The following is a 16674-nucleotide window of genomic DNA, read 5'->3' as shown; positions in this document are numbered from 1 at the left end:
ATCTACTGTCAACATCGACAGACTATCCAGTACATACAGCCCCAAGATCATGAGAAGCTGGTGCAAGCTGAGCTTGTGTGAATGGTTATGAAGGCACATGGAGATCTTTATCGTTGAAGCTAATTCAACAGCTTAGAGAACAGGGCTAGGCACACTCTGCTGAAAATGGCCTTGTGTCAGGCTAAAGCAATCGTCACCAATTGTAGAATTGGATAAGAGAAAATCTCTAGAAGCATTCTGATTGATTTGTGCATCACACTCCGTTACAAGAAAAGCAACTGGAAAAGCTCAAGATTAGCTATTGTATGTGACAGAGGCCGCTTGGGTTTCTTCTTCTTGTACCTTGTATTTGTTATTGGTAGAAATAAAACAGTCTTGGCATTAATTTCTCATCTTGCTTATTCACTTGATTGATCTTCTATCTTGAAATTCGTCAAGGTCCTCTGTGGACGCGACTTTGTTTTCGAAAACCCTTCGATAGCGTTTCACTGGGCTTATTCACAAAATTGATTTTAAATGGACTTTTTCCAGCAAAGCGCGAGAGAAGGTATGGTTTTCTGCACTTTTCCTTTGACTCACATTTGAAAAGTTCATTTCTATTATATCACCTGGTGGTAGTATAAAGATTTATCTTTCCCTTGATGTTTTATAACATTGCTTCTGTGGCTTTAATGGTGTAGAGATTGTAGGTAATTGTTATGGTATTTCTTAGGTTAATGTTTTGTTTTCCTTAGTTTTGTTGATTGTTTTGCTATTTATGTGTTGTCTGGTGAAACACGAAAATAACGTGCTACAAGGAGGTCTCTCTTCTCAAACTCGCGTTTCATTAGACAAGAAATAATATGTCTTTTTTTGGCAGATGGCTAGGACTAAATCAATAGCAAGGAAGGAGAAGATTGATCCTAGGGGTTTAGCATCAAAGATTCATCAATCTTCAAAGCCTCAGAAGCGCTCTAGAAAGTCAAAGCCAAAGAGAAAGTTTTCTCAAAATGGCAGGTGCCTAAGGGAGATTAGGAAGGCAATAAAGGCTCTAAATAATGCAATTCCAAAGCTGCCTTTTCAAAGGCTTGTGAGGGAGATTTGTGACAAATATAGTTTGGATAGTTTCAGATGGACAATAATAGACCTTAATTGTATACATGAAGCCACAGAGGATTTTTTAGTTGAGTTTTTTCAAGATTCCTATATTTGTGCTGCTGATGCTCATAGGCTCACACTCATGGACAAGGACATGGTAATTCTTAGGAGGCTAAGATATAGATTTTCAAAGGTCCTTGAGCCAGTTCCTCTCACTGATGAGATGACATTTAATATCTTTAATGTGCCCCCAACTAGGAGAAAGAAAGATGATTCTGGTCCCAAGGTTGAGGATGTCACCCATGAGAGGGATACAAGGCAATATGAAAAAGACGAGAAAGCTAAAGAGGAACATGCAAATAAATGGAGAGAGTATAGGAGGCAAAGGGCTGAAGAAAGGAAAGCAGAGCAACTAAAGCCCTTTGAAAATGAGCTGGCCACCCTTCTTAAAGCAGCTAATCCAGACAAGGATTCAATGTGTTTTGTTTCTTACCTGGTGACTTAGGCAAAAGAGCTGAGATTCTCTCCTTTAATGCTGCTTGTGTTCAGATTCTTAAAAGGATAAAAGAAGAGAAATAAATGATAGTATTATTCTTGCTAGCCTAAGGTATATCCACCCATAATTACTTCTACTTTTTGATATTTTTTTAACAATAAGATTTTTCTTGTTTATACTCACTATTTCTATGCCTTTTCTAGGTGTGTAATGCATGAGTTTCCTTTGAATATGCAATAAAAAATTGAGGTTCTTGATCCATCTATCTCATACTTTATGAGGAATGAGCTTGATACAAGTTTTGTTGAGCAGTGGTTCAATCTGATTGACTTCGATACTTTGGAGCTTCTTATAATTCTATATAATGAAAAGTAAGTGATTCAATATTCTATTATAGTTTTTGAGATTTTATCCTACTAATTTGTTGAGATATGATTGCTTTTAGTTCTCATTGGAGCTTGATTGCAATAGACTGTGTGGATAAGCAATGTTTTTTAATCAACTCTATGAAAGGAAGCCATGGAAATGCTAAATTGTAAGTTATATTATCCAAGGGCTCCTTGATATTTTAAACTTTTTTTTTTGTAAGTACTCTAAAATTTAATATATTTTATATATAGAGGTGCAAAAAGATTAATTGAAGAGCTAGAGAAAAGGCTCCCTATGCCATCTGATTTGCTTGTAACAATGCAATATAGACAAGTTGTGGTAAGTTATTGATTAAAATAATTGAAACATAAGTTTATTCTATGAACTATCATCCGTAAATTTCATAGTTTTACTTTGTATTGGTGGTTGCAGTGTCCTCATCAGGATGATAGCCATTCTTGTGGCTGGAGGGTGATTGCAAATGCTAGAAGAATGGTTAACTTTGTTTATCTTAATGATGATAAACATGGAAAGATAATATACAATATGCTAAAATTTAAGATAGATATTCATTGCAAATAGTCCATTGATGATAAAAATATAGTCTATTGTAAGAACAATAATGAACTAAAACTCTTTTTCCTATAAATATGTGATAGTTTTGAAGGATTTCTATACATCTGAGCATGTTTGGTATGTGAGAGCAAAGCTCTTGAAGTATATAATGGTCAATTGTATACAATCAACATTAGACATTGGTGGGGATTTACATGATGAAGGAGATGCAGTGCCTATAACCATGGAAGGTGAAGCCACAGCTTCAACACCTTTACCCACACCTTCTACACCCAAGGCATCAAAGAAAGGCAAAAGGACTCCTAGAAAGGATAGTTCTCAATAAAAGAAATAGCTTTGCCATATCACCTTGTAAGCCTTCATATATAGAAATTTGCCCTTCAGCCCTTGTATATCTCATAGAGATGGAAGATAGACATCTGCTATAAAATTTGTACATATATTTTATATTAACAGTAAAGATATATTTTCTTGAATGTCCTTGCAGTGTATATTCTTTTCTCTCCTTTTCGATATCTGCAAAAAATAAATTACAAATGTTTGTTAGTTAGGAAGTGAGGTCTTGATATACATCTAAGTAGATATAATATGATGTGAAAACTTACTCGTTTCTTGTCAAGTTGGAATACAAAGGAGAATGGTAGTTCAATGTCTTCATTTTGTAAATCCATTCTTACTTAATGTAGCGTATATGATTTTCTAATATTTAAGATTGTAACAATATCCTTGTTGAACCAAATATCAAGATCCACTATAGGATCTGCTGAAATCATCAAGATTCTGGTCTAAAGCAACTAGACTACTACCAACAAAATGCCATCGACTATAGTAAAAGCTAAGGATAAAATTTTGAGTAGCAATTATATATTTACAAGCTATAGAGTCTTGATCTATCTTACATATAATTTTTCCTTTTGTCCTTGTATCCCATCCTTCATCAACAAATTGTATGACATAATCATATGTTAGTCTCTTCACTGGAAGTATGGTTTTTGTCTTCTTATCTCCATATTAGAGAAGAAATCAATAAATATATTAATAGGTATAAATAAAGTAACTTTGCTTAGAATACTTGAGATATTAGATTTTAATGCTTTCTGGATCTCAGAAAATATCTTACATCTATAGCCATCACTAGTAAGCTGGACTTGGCAAAGGCCACTCAAAGCTTGAAAATTCTGGCAAAGGAAGGAGGTTTATTGATCCCCATTGGCAACGCCGCATAGAAATAACATAAGAATGGTCATAAAAGAATATTTCATTCTCTACAAGCTCTGTCTTCTTTCTGTCTCTATACATTTTTTCTTCAATTGAACCATGTATAACATCAATAACATCAACAATAGACTCCACTGGTTGCCATTCCTCAAGATTAGAGGGATAGATATCTACAAGACAAACAAATATTATAATGGAAAAACCTAAACCATGTTTAAGAAAGGAAAAACTTTAAGAATCAAATTCTTACAATTTGGTCTATGCATTGGAAGCTTTGAAGATCCAGGTTCCAAACACAGCTCTCTATGCATGAACACATGTTGCACTAGTACCTCTTTGATGCTATTCTTATTTGCTCCAAGCTTAAAATCTCGGATTTTGCCCTTCCAAGTAGAGATAAACGAGCTCTCATATCTTTGCCTTTTTCCATGTTTTGCTTGTTGCATGGTGATCCAATTACCTTTGCTAATGATAGTAGGAATGCATCTTCCATCAGTTTGGAATGAGTTAAACACCGATATGGATGTGATTTGGGAGCTTGGACGCCTTGTTGAAGGTCGAATTTCTGTATCCATGGTAGGTAGGAGAGAGAGAGAGAGAGAGAGAGAGAGAGAGAGAGAGAGAGAGAGAGAGAGAGAGAGAGGACTAGGCTACCACAACGGAGGGAAAAACAATAGAGGAATAAAAGAAATGAGGAAAAAAACTGAGTGCCATACTTTTCACTAATTTGAATTTAGTTTACATCAGTCATTATCATTAATCTAGATATATCATTAAAGAAAAGTAGCTGAGACTCTATGCCATTAATGCAAAAGATGTCATAATCACGAATATAAGAGACTAAAAGTAGATAATAAAAATACAAATTCGTAATATTATTATACTTATATGTCTTTGTAAAATGTTTTTTTAATTTTTTTAAAATAGAATTTTTGTTACGAAGGCTTTGCTCCTATTGGTCTAGAGCACTCTCTCTCCACATCCTAAAAGGCATTTTCGAGACCTCAAAACTCCCCTAATGTTACCCTCTCTTTCTCTCTTCCCCTATTATGTTTAACATATTTTCTCTCTTTTTCTCTCTCCTCTCATTCTCTCATTTCTTTTCTCTCTCCCTCTTTCATTTCCTTTTGCTATCTTCCTCTCCCTCTCTCATTTCTTCTCCCTCCCTGACCCTCTCCCTCTCTTTCTCTCTTTCCCTTTTATGTTTAATGTTTTTTCTCTCTTTTCCTCTCTCCCTATCTCATTTCCCTATTACGTTTAATGTCTCCCTCCCTCTCCCTCTCCCTCTCCCTCTCTCTTTTCCTCTCCCTCACTCATTTCCCTATTATTTTTAATGTCTCCTTCTCCCTCTCCCTCTCCCTCTCCCTCTCATTTCCTCTGCCTCCCTCTCCCTTCCCCTCTTTCTCTCCCTCTCCCTCTCCCTCTACCTCCCTCTTCCTCTCCTTGTCCCTCTCTCATTTCCTCTCCCTCCCTCTCCCGTTTCCTCCCTCTCTCATTTCCTCTCCCTCCCTCTCTCTCTGCATCTCCCTCTATTTCTCTCTCATTTCCTCTTCCTCTCAATACACACGAATTATACCAAAAACAAGTAAAAGAGAGAGAAAACTCCATCTCCATCTCCCTCTCCCTCTCCCTCTCCCTCTCCCTCTCCCTCTCTTTCTCTCTCTCTCTCCCTCCCTCTCCCTCTCCCTCTCCTTCTCTCATTTCCTCTCCCTCCCTTTCCCTCTCCCTCTCTTTCTCTCTCATTTCCTCTCCCTCTCTCAATATACACGAATTATACCTCATTTTCTCTCCCTCCCTCTCCCTCTCTTTCTCTCTCATTTCCTCTCCCTCTCTCAATACGCATGAATTATACCAAAAACAAGTAAAAGAGAGAGAAAACTCCCTCTCCCTGTCACATTTTCTCTCCCTCCCCCTCCCTCCCTCTCTCTTTCTCTCTCTCTCCCTCCCTCTCCCTCTCTCATTTCCTCTCCCTCCCTCTCCCTCTCCCTCTCCCTCTTTCATTTCCTCTCTCTCCCTGTCCCTCTTTCTCTCTTTCTCTCTCAATACACACGAATTATATCTCATTTCCTCTCCCTCTCTCAATAGTACACATGAATTATTCCAAAAACAAGTAAAAGACAGAGAGAAAACTTCCTCTCACTCTCTCATTTTCTCTCGCTTCCTCTCTCCCTCTCCCTCTGTTTCTCTCTCCCTCCCTCTCCCTCTCCCTTTCTCTCCAATTTCCTCCCTCTCCCTCTCCCTCTCTTTCTCTCTCATTTCCTCTCCCTCTCTCAATACACACAAATTATAACAAAAACAAGCAAAAGAGAGAGAAAACGCAAAAGCAAAGCAAGAATGGACAATGCATACACCGTAAAGGCTCGAAGAAGGGTTTAGCGGCTCCTCTTCTCCCTCCGTACACCTCCTCTTCTTCTTGAATGGCGGCGGTGGCGGTGATGGCGGTGAGAAGTCTTCTTTCTTATTCTTTCTCTCTTTCTCTCCCTCTCAGCAAGATGCTCACTCTCCCTCTCACTCTCTCTTTCGTGAATGTGTGAAAAATGACACGCTCGGGTTTCGGCCCGCGTTTTTTTCCTCTAGGTACCGTCGCTATTTGTGACGCTAATAGCGACGCCGCTATAAATGCGACGCTAATAACGACACAAATAGTGATGCCGCTATTTCTCATCGCTAATGGGCTTCGCTATACCCTCATATCCTTGTAGTGTACCTTGCTAAGTGCAAAGGGCACCCTCTGAAGGAAAGTGTTTGGATTTTGAAAGTAGAGATATGTGAGCATAGATGGCTTTGCCACTTGGCTCAAGGAGAATCCTATCAATACTTCCCATGTATCTTGAGCCACTACATAGATTATAATAGGAATTTGAAGCATTATATCTCTTTATTATCCTAGCTTGTAATAGGCTAGCAAAGCATTATAATAAGCAACCAAGTGCCCATTATAACTTAAAAGGGACTCGAAGCTCTTTCAAACGGAGTTTGAGTACGAGCTCCCCTCTCCCCCTTCTCCACTTTGGGACTTTCTAGCTATTCCTTGGTGTTGGAGCCAAATGCAAATATGTAAAAAGTAGTGGTGACTGAGCTACAGCTTATGGTGCACTCTATGTGTGATTTACTATAAGCAATGGTGGGTGAACCTTCCTATGTTTGAGATCACAAGGATGTAGTCATGAGGCCTCTCTATGGTGTACCTTTGTGTGTTTTAAGGAAGTTTAAAAGGGTATACCTTGTTCTCACATTTCATTATTCTTTCTATGCTATATGGAGTGAGTGATGGAGGATAAGTGAGTGGGTTGAGGGTAAGTACATCACAAAGGGGGGGGGGGGGGGGTGTAGGGTTGTCCCCACTTTTGTTATATCAGATGGGAGTGTAGGGAGACTAGACAGCCCCCACCCAACCATCTACATCAACATAGTTGGAATAAGGGGAGGAGGCACAACTTGCCCTATTGCCTATTATTGTTTCATTACACTTTCTTTGGGAAAAATATCCCAAATCTCCCAATTGTATCATGTCTTCTCCCGGCCCCTCATACTACCTTTTTCCCTCCCATAGTACTTCTTCTCCCCTCTTCTCTCACTTGCCATCTCTGTCCACTCTCACTTTTACTCTCCCTCCCTTGCCTCTTTTCCCCTTTCCCAATCTTCTCTTAGGCATTATATTCTTTTTAAATGGAAAACTACACAAAGGAGAGATATGGCAACATAGCTTTGATGGTTGCACTTCTCGAATCCTTTTCTTTTCTTCTTCGCTTCTCCTACCCAACATATTACAAATTTAAGATATGTAACATAATAAAAGATAGAGCTTGAGTGGAAGCACCTAAATGGAAGCAAGAGCTATGATAAATGGAGCAAGAGGGTAAGAGAGAGACACATCATACATGGAAACTTCAACAGTCACAATTTATTCAATAGTCAACGAAAGACTAAAGATTAAGGTTGCAGCAATGGGCATGCGGTACATCTAAATGTACAGGTTGGCGATTACAATGTGCAAAGTAAATACAAGGCAGCATGGACACATATACCTTTACTCCCAACAACCTTCAACATTTTCAACCTCAACTTAAAGGAAAATGTGCCTCTAAGGAGGAGAGAATAATAAAAAAGTAACAAAGTACAAATATATATGAAGTACAATATGTTAAGGAATACATGTTAACTTATTATATGCCCATCATCTTTCTAAGAAAGGCAAAGCATTCAACTAAGAGATTTCTAGTGAGCAGATCTATAAGATTCTCATCAATTGAGATCTTGAAGAGCTCAACAAACTTATCCTTTATTACCTTCATATATTATAGATAATGACGTACATGAAAATCTTCATATATACACACTCTCTCTCTCTCTCTCTCTCTATGGGCCCCCTCCCCCCAAGAAAATTTAGTTGACACAAATTCACTCTCATTTATGATACTATGAAGATATTTTTCAAAACCCTAAATGGGAGTATATGTACAAGACTTTTTCATAAATTAGTTACGATGAGAGATGATGGGGATTTTTTGTATTCGATAAGACCTTGATAATTTTAGCAATTGTTTTTCTCATGTTATCTTGGGAGAATTTTTTAGGATTCTTACCCCTAGCTAGCAAGGTTTTTCATGGAGCCATGACTACTTATCTTGGGTTTTCAAGTTGAGAAAGTACTATGGTTGATGCAAGACTTAGAGTTTTTATATCTTGAGTATTGAAAAAGTTTTATCATCACCAAGTTGGACATGATATCATAAGGGCGTAATGTATTGGTATATGAGATCTGAGGGTGATTTGAGCTAAGAGATAAGAGTATATCTAGGCTATTTTGTAAGACTATTGGTATTAATCAAAATGGATGAAACAAGGACTTTGATACATGTACCCCAAAAAAAGAGCTAGGATGATCATGGAAATAAGGTACTAGACATTGCATACACAAGTCTAAGTGGATGAAGGTTCAAGAATAATAGGCCAAAGAAGCAAATGATATGTAGCTAAAGCATTTGCTTTAAGCCCTTTTGAAATATGAAGGTTTACAATGTAGCTTCTTTGTTTGCAATATGATGAAAAATGAGTGGCAATGTGAAATCAAGCCACAATTGCATGAATGTGGCAAAGCCAAGGGTTTTAAGGCTAAAAAGAAAAGATAATGGAGACACATCCCCCATTGAAACCTCACTCCAATGTCAGGACCAAAAAAGCATTGAATAAGGCCACTGTCTAGATTTCAACATATATATGAATAAGTTTAATACATATTTTAGCTCTTAGCATGGTAAATCATTACTCTTTTATGGTCAAATTTTTGTAGAATGCAACCTATAAGGTAATGCCTAGTTACAAATATTTATTGACAAACTTAACTTCTTACACTCTATGACAATACCTCAATTGGAAAGACATAATCAAGAATGATGGTAGATAGAAACACAATCTCCACATAAGAAATAATCAATCCTTCACACTTATAGTCATTCTCAAGGAATATATATTTATCCACCCAAGGTTCATTAATCAAGAGCATCAACATACCTAGCTCTCGACAACAATATGATACATAGGCAAGTAGATTGTAAAAGAGTATCCCTTGGAATATCTCCAACTCTAACCCATAGCTCCAGAGCTCCGCACCTCCACAAACACAACCTTGGTCTTCCAACTCCATGATAAAGAGAAACAACTTCCAAAATCCAAAGCTCTCCTAGTAGGGAGTCAATGTGTGGCTTTATTTTACTGACAAGCCACAACATCAAGACCACCTACCTTGCAAGTAGGAAGGCATTCACAAACAAAATTAATATCTTAAATTGAAAAATTTCAATGATAAGCAACTACACACTCCTCCCATATTTATGAGCTACCCTTAGTAGCAAGATGACCACTCTCGTCAATGTGTTGACTCTCATTTAGTACCATTTCAATCTTATATAGGTCACCATCGTGCATGGATAATTCCATGATTTTTCAAAAATCTACCCAAAACACAAAAGTGTAGCCATATCAATAGCGCTATCCATCAGACTAGTTTTCATTACATCTACCTTCGAGACAAGCACATTTTCCAACATCATTGTCTCCTTCCAATCATGGCAGCCTCTAGGAACAATATGATGCCCTTGTTGATGAGGTGGTAGCACATAGACTCAAGGGGTTTACTCATAAATATATGAGTATATCACATGAGTCCAACAAAAGGGATTTTGAAAATCCATTTTTAAGACCTTTTTTGAATAGACAAGGATATCATGTAATGTATCTACTCATAGGTTTAATAGAAATTCTATGCGTTTTATTCATAAATAAAATATAGATAAATTAGGCATTGTACATGTGGCTAAACCCATGAGTGCCCAAATTACCTTCACAACTAGCAATGAATAGTAAAAGCATACATGTTTTCTTTATAGAAATCTACCATAAGGTTGTCACATTAGCCACTACAGCTAGTTCATCTACCATACTTAGAATCTTGCTTTGATAACACCCTCTCACACAAGTCCTTTGACACTCATAAATCGAGTCTCCATCATCATGGTCATTCAATGAGCCAAGTGCCAATGGAAAGAGTGAATACCATGAAGACCAAAAGTAAAGAGAGCAAGAGTCCAAATCCCAAGAAGCTAAAAGAAGCACATCAACGAACAATTTAATCAAGTAGAGTTCAAAATACCCTTTCAAAATACCTTGCATTTTATCACGGATAGGGGGAGGGGATCTATTTCTATACCCTTAGTTGAACTCTAAATAGTGGTCTTAATCCTTTAGCCTTAGGTTGGGATGAAAATGTTGAAAAATAATGCAAAAGCCTTATCCTTATTTATGGTTGAAAAGTGTGTGTTAGAGATGGGAGAAGCATGATGATGGAGATGAGAGTATGTAGCTCCAATCACAACTAATTGTTTTTTTTCGAAGGTCTTCCACTGATGTAAGTTCATGAGTTGGTATAAGAGCTTTTCTTTGTGTAAGGATCCTCCCAATATTTCCTCTTGCTGATTCAGCTATGAGCTCTTGCCGATTCAGCTATGAGCTCTGTCCTGATTGAGTAGTCCAGAGCTCTATGGATAGAAGATCTACTAGTGGCTATGCATTCTCATTTGGTTCAGCCATGGTAAGTTGAAGCAATAAGAAGAAACCTACAATTGCTCTATCAAGCACTGAAGCAGAGTATAGAGGCATTGCATTGGCAGCATGTAAGCATGATGGTGAGATTGACTTGGTCCATGTCAAAAAAAATGACCAAGTTGCTGATATCTTTACCAAAGCATTACGTAAAGATAAGTTTGAGTATTTCAGGAGTGCACTTGGAAAATTACCTTTGCAAGCTCCTTCTGAGCTTGAGGGGTAGTGTTGAGAAATAAGGTTGAGAAATAAGGCAAAAGCCTTATCCTTATTTATGGTTGAAAAGTGTGTGTTAGAGATGGGAGAAGAATGATGATGGAGAGGAGAGTATGTAGCTCTGATCACAACTAATTGTTTTTTTTCGAAGGTCTTCCACTAATGTAAGTCCATCAGAGAAAGGGGGTTTTTTCTTGATACAATGTAATTGATTGAAACAACCTACTCTTGAGGGGATGGGTGTCGAGAATGAAAAAGGATAGAGATTAGGATTTATTACCATAATTATGGATTAACAAAAATTTTGTAAAAAAGCATGGTTCATTATTAAGAAAATGACACAAAATTGTAATGTAATTTCTAGAAGAGGACGTTGACAGTGAACATGACTCTAATAATAGACCAAGAGGTGGAGAGAAAAGGGGAAGAGGTGGAGAGAATGTTGAGATGTTTGCAATCATACCTAGTTCAGTCTCTTTGGAAGGAGCAGTGAGGGCTCATGACTAGAATCCCATAAGCACAGTAGGAGAAGTGCTACCATCCAGTTTCCTATAAAGCATTGTACTTGCTCTCTTTTATAATGCAATGTCATAGTACTTTTGTCCTTTAATAAAGTCTATATGTTATTCTCAATCTATACACAAGATTGTTTTTATGATTCCAAGCTTCCATCTTGGAACCTAATTCACTTGTGTAATAGTCAGTAATGTTAGTATCTACATGAACTCACTCTTTCTCCTCCAACCTCCATAGCTTTTGCCTCAAGCCATATTCTAGATCCATGTTTTTTCATGGTATCAGAGCCCAGTCGGGCATGGCACTACCTCTCTAGCCCTCTTGGTTGCTCTCAACCTCAGTCCAGCTCACTCTCAGCCCATGACCTCATTTCTCAACCCAATCTTCACTTGTCTTGTTTGGCAGCCATAGCCAAACTTGACGTGCAACAGTTGGAGCTTTCAAATCTTTCATTACAGGACGTATCTTTCCATGATTTCTTCTAGAGATCTATTTTACAAGTCAATGCACAATGATTCATCACGTTATATCTCGACATTAACCTCTCTATAGGTTAACATTACAGGAATTTGTCGTTGATGTCATAATTGCGCCATATCCCTGTTCGTACAGCTCATATCACTGCTACATCCCGACATACTTCCTACACATATGGGGGATTTGAAGCCCTAAGTATAAGCTAATTCCACACCGAGTATCACTCCAAATAGCTACGCCTATCGTCTGCTGCAACTCGAAAATCAAGCTACTACAAAAACTCTAATTCCAGCCATAGCCATCTTCAACATCAAGCTATTGAAATTCTTCATTTTCTCTCTCTTGCCACTCAAATCATATGCCTACCACTCTATTCCACTGAATCTAAAGTTGTTTAGCACTTTGTTTATCATCAAATCAAGGAGGGGAGATTCTGAAAGTCTCAATCTTCTAGCCACAAGCATTAGTATCTCTTGATACTATTCATATAGTGTCTTTTGGTACTTGTGCTTATTAAGTACACTCAAGATCAAGTCTTCTGCCTGAAATATGAGAATTTTGAACCTCATTTGCTGCTGATCCTCCAACTCCAGCATGGGCATGGACTCTCTGACAGTTCACTTCAAAGGGGTCAAGTTTCACACGTGGCAGACCCGCATAAAGCTCGTCCTAATGAAGAAGGGTCTTTGGGCCATCACCAGTGGGAAAGAGAAAAAGCCTCGTGATGTGGACCTTGCAGTCACTTGGCAAAAGAATGATGATAAGGCTCAGGCATTATCAAACTGGAGCTAGACGATAGCTATATCCACTATGTGGATAAATATAATACTTCATAGGATACACGGAAGAGACTTGACACTTTGCTTGGTGCATAGTCAAGGTCATCACAATATGGTCTCTTGATTGAATTTTTTAGGCTTGAAATGAAGTCCAGCACATCACTTGCCACACATCTAAATTACATGGAGGGACTTCTAACCTAGCTTGCAGGAATCAACATTAAAATGGAAGAAGATGTTTGCATTGGTGTTCTATTCAAAAGTTTACCTCCTGAATATTATAATTTATCAATAACTCTAATCAATATGCCCCTAAGCTTGTTGATATCCAGGCATCACTGTTAGAGGAGGAAAAGAAGCTAAAAACCAAGGAAGAACCAAGCACCTCTAGAAATGAACAAGCATTATATGTTGGCAACATGTACAAAGGCAAGAAGGACCAGTTTTTTGTGATTTTCATAAAAGGACCGAACACACCGAGAAGTTCTTCCATGCCAGAAAGAGGTCCAAAAAGGCCTATCTAGTTGTTGTTAGAGAAAGAAGAAGAAGAAGACCACTAGGAGAAGGACAAACCTCATTAGTCCTTCTATTCGGATAGACTTTTTTAGCCTTGTATTGCCTAGCCCTAATGCTTCGGACATAAACTTGTAAATTCCTCATGTAGCCTTGTATTACAGCCTCTGTACACTTTGTGAGGTCCCTGTTATAGCCTTTGGATGTCCATCATGTTGATGGTACCCACACTTAACATTTTTTGCAATAGCCTCTGGTGTTTTGCCATGTTTATTGTGTACCCATGCTTTGCACGTATTGCTTTCACTAAAGCCTCTATATGCTTTGTACTTCTAGTTGTGATTGAGGAGGGGTGTTGAGATGTTTGCAATCTCACCTACTTCAGTCTCTTTGGAAGGAGCAATGAGGACTCATGACTAGAATCCCATAAGCATAGTAGGAGATGTGCTACCATCTAGTTTCCTATAAAGCATTGTACTTGCTCTCTTTTCTAATGCAATGTTATAGTACTTTTGTCCTTCAATAAAGTCTTTGTGTCATTGTCAATCTATACACAAGATTGTGTTTATGAGTCCAAGCTTCCAACTTGGAACCTAATTCACTTGTGTAACATTCAGTAATGTCAGTGTCTAGATGAACTCACTCTTTCTCTTCCAACCTCCATAGCTTCTGCCTCAAGCCATATTCTAGATCAATGTTTTTTCAGAGAAAAGGGGTGCATCTATACGTTTATGAGTCAAGCATGTGATTGGGGATTGAAACTTGGAGATCTCCCAAAGAGCCCATACTATGTGTATCAAACCTATTTAAAGAAAAATCTCTCTCTCTCTCTCTCAATATGGGTGCTTCCTCTCATGGCATCCATTCAAATTCTATTGTATAGTTGCTCTTCCCAACAATCTTTGAGTATTTGAGGTCACATGTTGTTGGCTAATAGCATATTTCCAATGTTAATTGATTTGGATATCTTGATTTTTGAGAGGATATTGTAGGCACGAAGTAGTAAACTAAGTAGTAATGCAACATGTAGGTACATGAGATATGCTACAGACAAACAAGCTCATTATCAAATTGAAAACATTCTATTGATAGAAATTTGGATATGTAAACAAATTTCTTATGGCAACAACAACAAGAGATTTGATTGGGCTACTTCTTCATTTAAATGTTTTATCTTGGTAGAGACCCAATTGTGTGTTAAATCACAATTGAACACTATCAAGCTTTAAATATCTGCAAAAATTGATTGAAAAGATTGATAGACCTTAGCATAAACAAGAGTAAAAACCTTAGCCCTTTGTTAGTAAGATATATGCATAAATTAAGCAATGATTTTTTTGAGTTCCTTACTTCTATGCATGACTGCTTCCATTCTATTGTAGTGTACTTCTAAATGTAAATTGTTTCTACATGTTAGAGAACCTTGGTCTAAAGGTGAGTCCTAATGTAGTTCAATTTTCAAAAGAAGAAGGAAAGAAATTAGTATTATAGTAATATATTTATGATCTTAGCTTATATAAAGAAAAAATTATGATCAGACATTGTGAGAGGTTGAGTACCAACATTTTGAGTGAAGATTCAACATACTAATTTGAATTCCTCAACAAACCATTCATAGTATTTCCCAAAGAGTTCAAAAACTAACTCATTGTTGAGGGCATATTCTCTTGTTTGCCACCACCACCACCACACACACACACACACACACACACACACACACACACACACACACACACACACACAGCCTCCCCCACCAAAACACACGGACACAATATACATATATATCCAACGTCATCTATAAATTCTACTAGAGATAGTAAACTTTACACGAGAATTTAGCTATGATATCATCGAGGACAATTAGAAAAATGTACATGTCTCTTGATGTCTAAGTTGTCTTGGACTAACCTTCTATTTTTCACTTTTGCTAGTGTTCGAAATGAAAACGAACAATAAAAAATTTAAAAAACATATTTTTTAACTTTTTTTCATAAAATATGTCTTTTTGATGTGTAAAGTTTGTGTGCCCATCTTCGTGCCCAGTCTATAAAATTGCATGCCCCCGCTTTAAGCAATCCGTCGTTTGGTGTGTAACTAGCCATAAGTTGTTTCTAGCCCTGTATCATGTATGGAGGAAGATTTGCGAATCATGTACGTGAAGGTTTTGTATGTTGGTCGTACTGATGCGCACTGAGTCATGAGCAGCTAGCTAAACTGCTGGCCTTCGAAGGTCTGCCCGAACTGCCAGTCCGGGGCAGCGACGTCATACGAGATCAGCGAGTTGCCGTCGTCGGTGGTGACAGCGAAGGAGAGCGCCTGTCCGACCAGATTAGTCCCGACCTGCCAGTTTTGGCCCCAGTTGGAGGCCATGGCAATCCAGTCCGTGTGGGAGCCCCTAACGAACACGGAGGTTATGGCGCCGGCGCCGCCGACGTTGCTGACGAGGATTAGATTGAAGTGGGGATTGCCGTTGATGGTGAAGCGCACCCCGCCGCTCTTCTGGCAGCTCACGCGCCGGTATTGCACCGGCACGATCCCGCCGGTGGAGTCGGCGATCTGCCGGAACGCCGGCATCGACATGTCGAAGTGCTGCAAGGGTGCGTTGCAGCAGCCTCCGTTGTCGTTGGGTGGGCAGAAGTTGGTGGCAGTCACCACCATCGACGGGTTGCCGGCCAGGCACCACCGCGTGTTTTTCACAGTATCGCATCGGATCTCGAAGCACGCCCCGCACGCCAGGCCGCCGTCGAAGAGAGCAGTGCTTAATGCTGTTGTGCTCGTCCCATACCCTTGGCTATACAGGTCGCCATAGCCGCACGCGCCGCCTGCGGCATATATACATCAGAATAATCATAATAAGTAAACGGAATTAGAGGCGACGGGCTTCTGAATTAATGATGAGCATCCATCAAATTACTAGGTCACAATGTACTTTCAGCTCATATTCTACTTACCCATCGTTCCCGACCCATCGCTTCCGCCGTAGAACGTCGCATGCGCGCCGCTGATCCATTTACGGGCTCTCGTTCCTGACGAACATGACGGACGGCTGACAAGACCAATGAATATCAGCATAGTTCCGATGATGTCGATCCATCTTAGCAGATTTAAGCCAACAGGTTGTGCCCTGTATATATATATGCCAGTAGAACGGATTAGAATTAGAACGAGTTGTACTGGTCTACTTACTCAAAACGAGAAAGCTGTATCGATCCAATGACATTGTACGAGAAAGCGGTATGGATCTCATGGTATTGTGCAAACGAATTAGTTACATCGTATTTTGTTTGCCAATCAATACTAGAGTAGCTGCATCAGCGTTTGATGGATTGACTTGAT

General features: G+C 38.7%; 1 long non-coding RNA gene and 1 pseudogene across 1 annotated transcript; one reads left to right on the top strand and one right to left on the bottom strand.

Annotated features, from left to right (window-relative positions):
* Positions 1 to 438: 438 nt before the first annotated feature.
* LOC148024509 (uncharacterized) lies at positions 439 to 1922 on the top strand. Its single transcript, XR_015693246.1, has 4 exons — positions 439 to 547; positions 860 to 1234; positions 1336 to 1684; positions 1777 to 1922. It is a non-coding gene; the product is annotated as an uncharacterized LOC148024509 (long non-coding RNA).
* Positions 1923 to 15543: 13621 nt separating this feature from the next.
* Positions 15544 to 16410, bottom strand: LOC148024508 (expansin-A10 pseudogene; annotated as a pseudogene).
* Positions 16411 to 16674: the final 264 nt, after the last annotated feature.

This window comes from Lygodium microphyllum, chromosome 15, assembly GCF_053477565.2.
Source record: "Lygodium microphyllum isolate KBCC chromosome 15, Lygodium_microphyllum_v1.1.10, whole genome shotgun sequence".
In the NCBI taxonomy this organism is placed as follows: Eukaryota; Viridiplantae; Streptophyta; class Polypodiopsida; order Schizaeales; family Lygodiaceae; genus Lygodium; species Lygodium microphyllum.
This window is presented reverse-complemented; position numbering and strand designations above follow the sequence as displayed.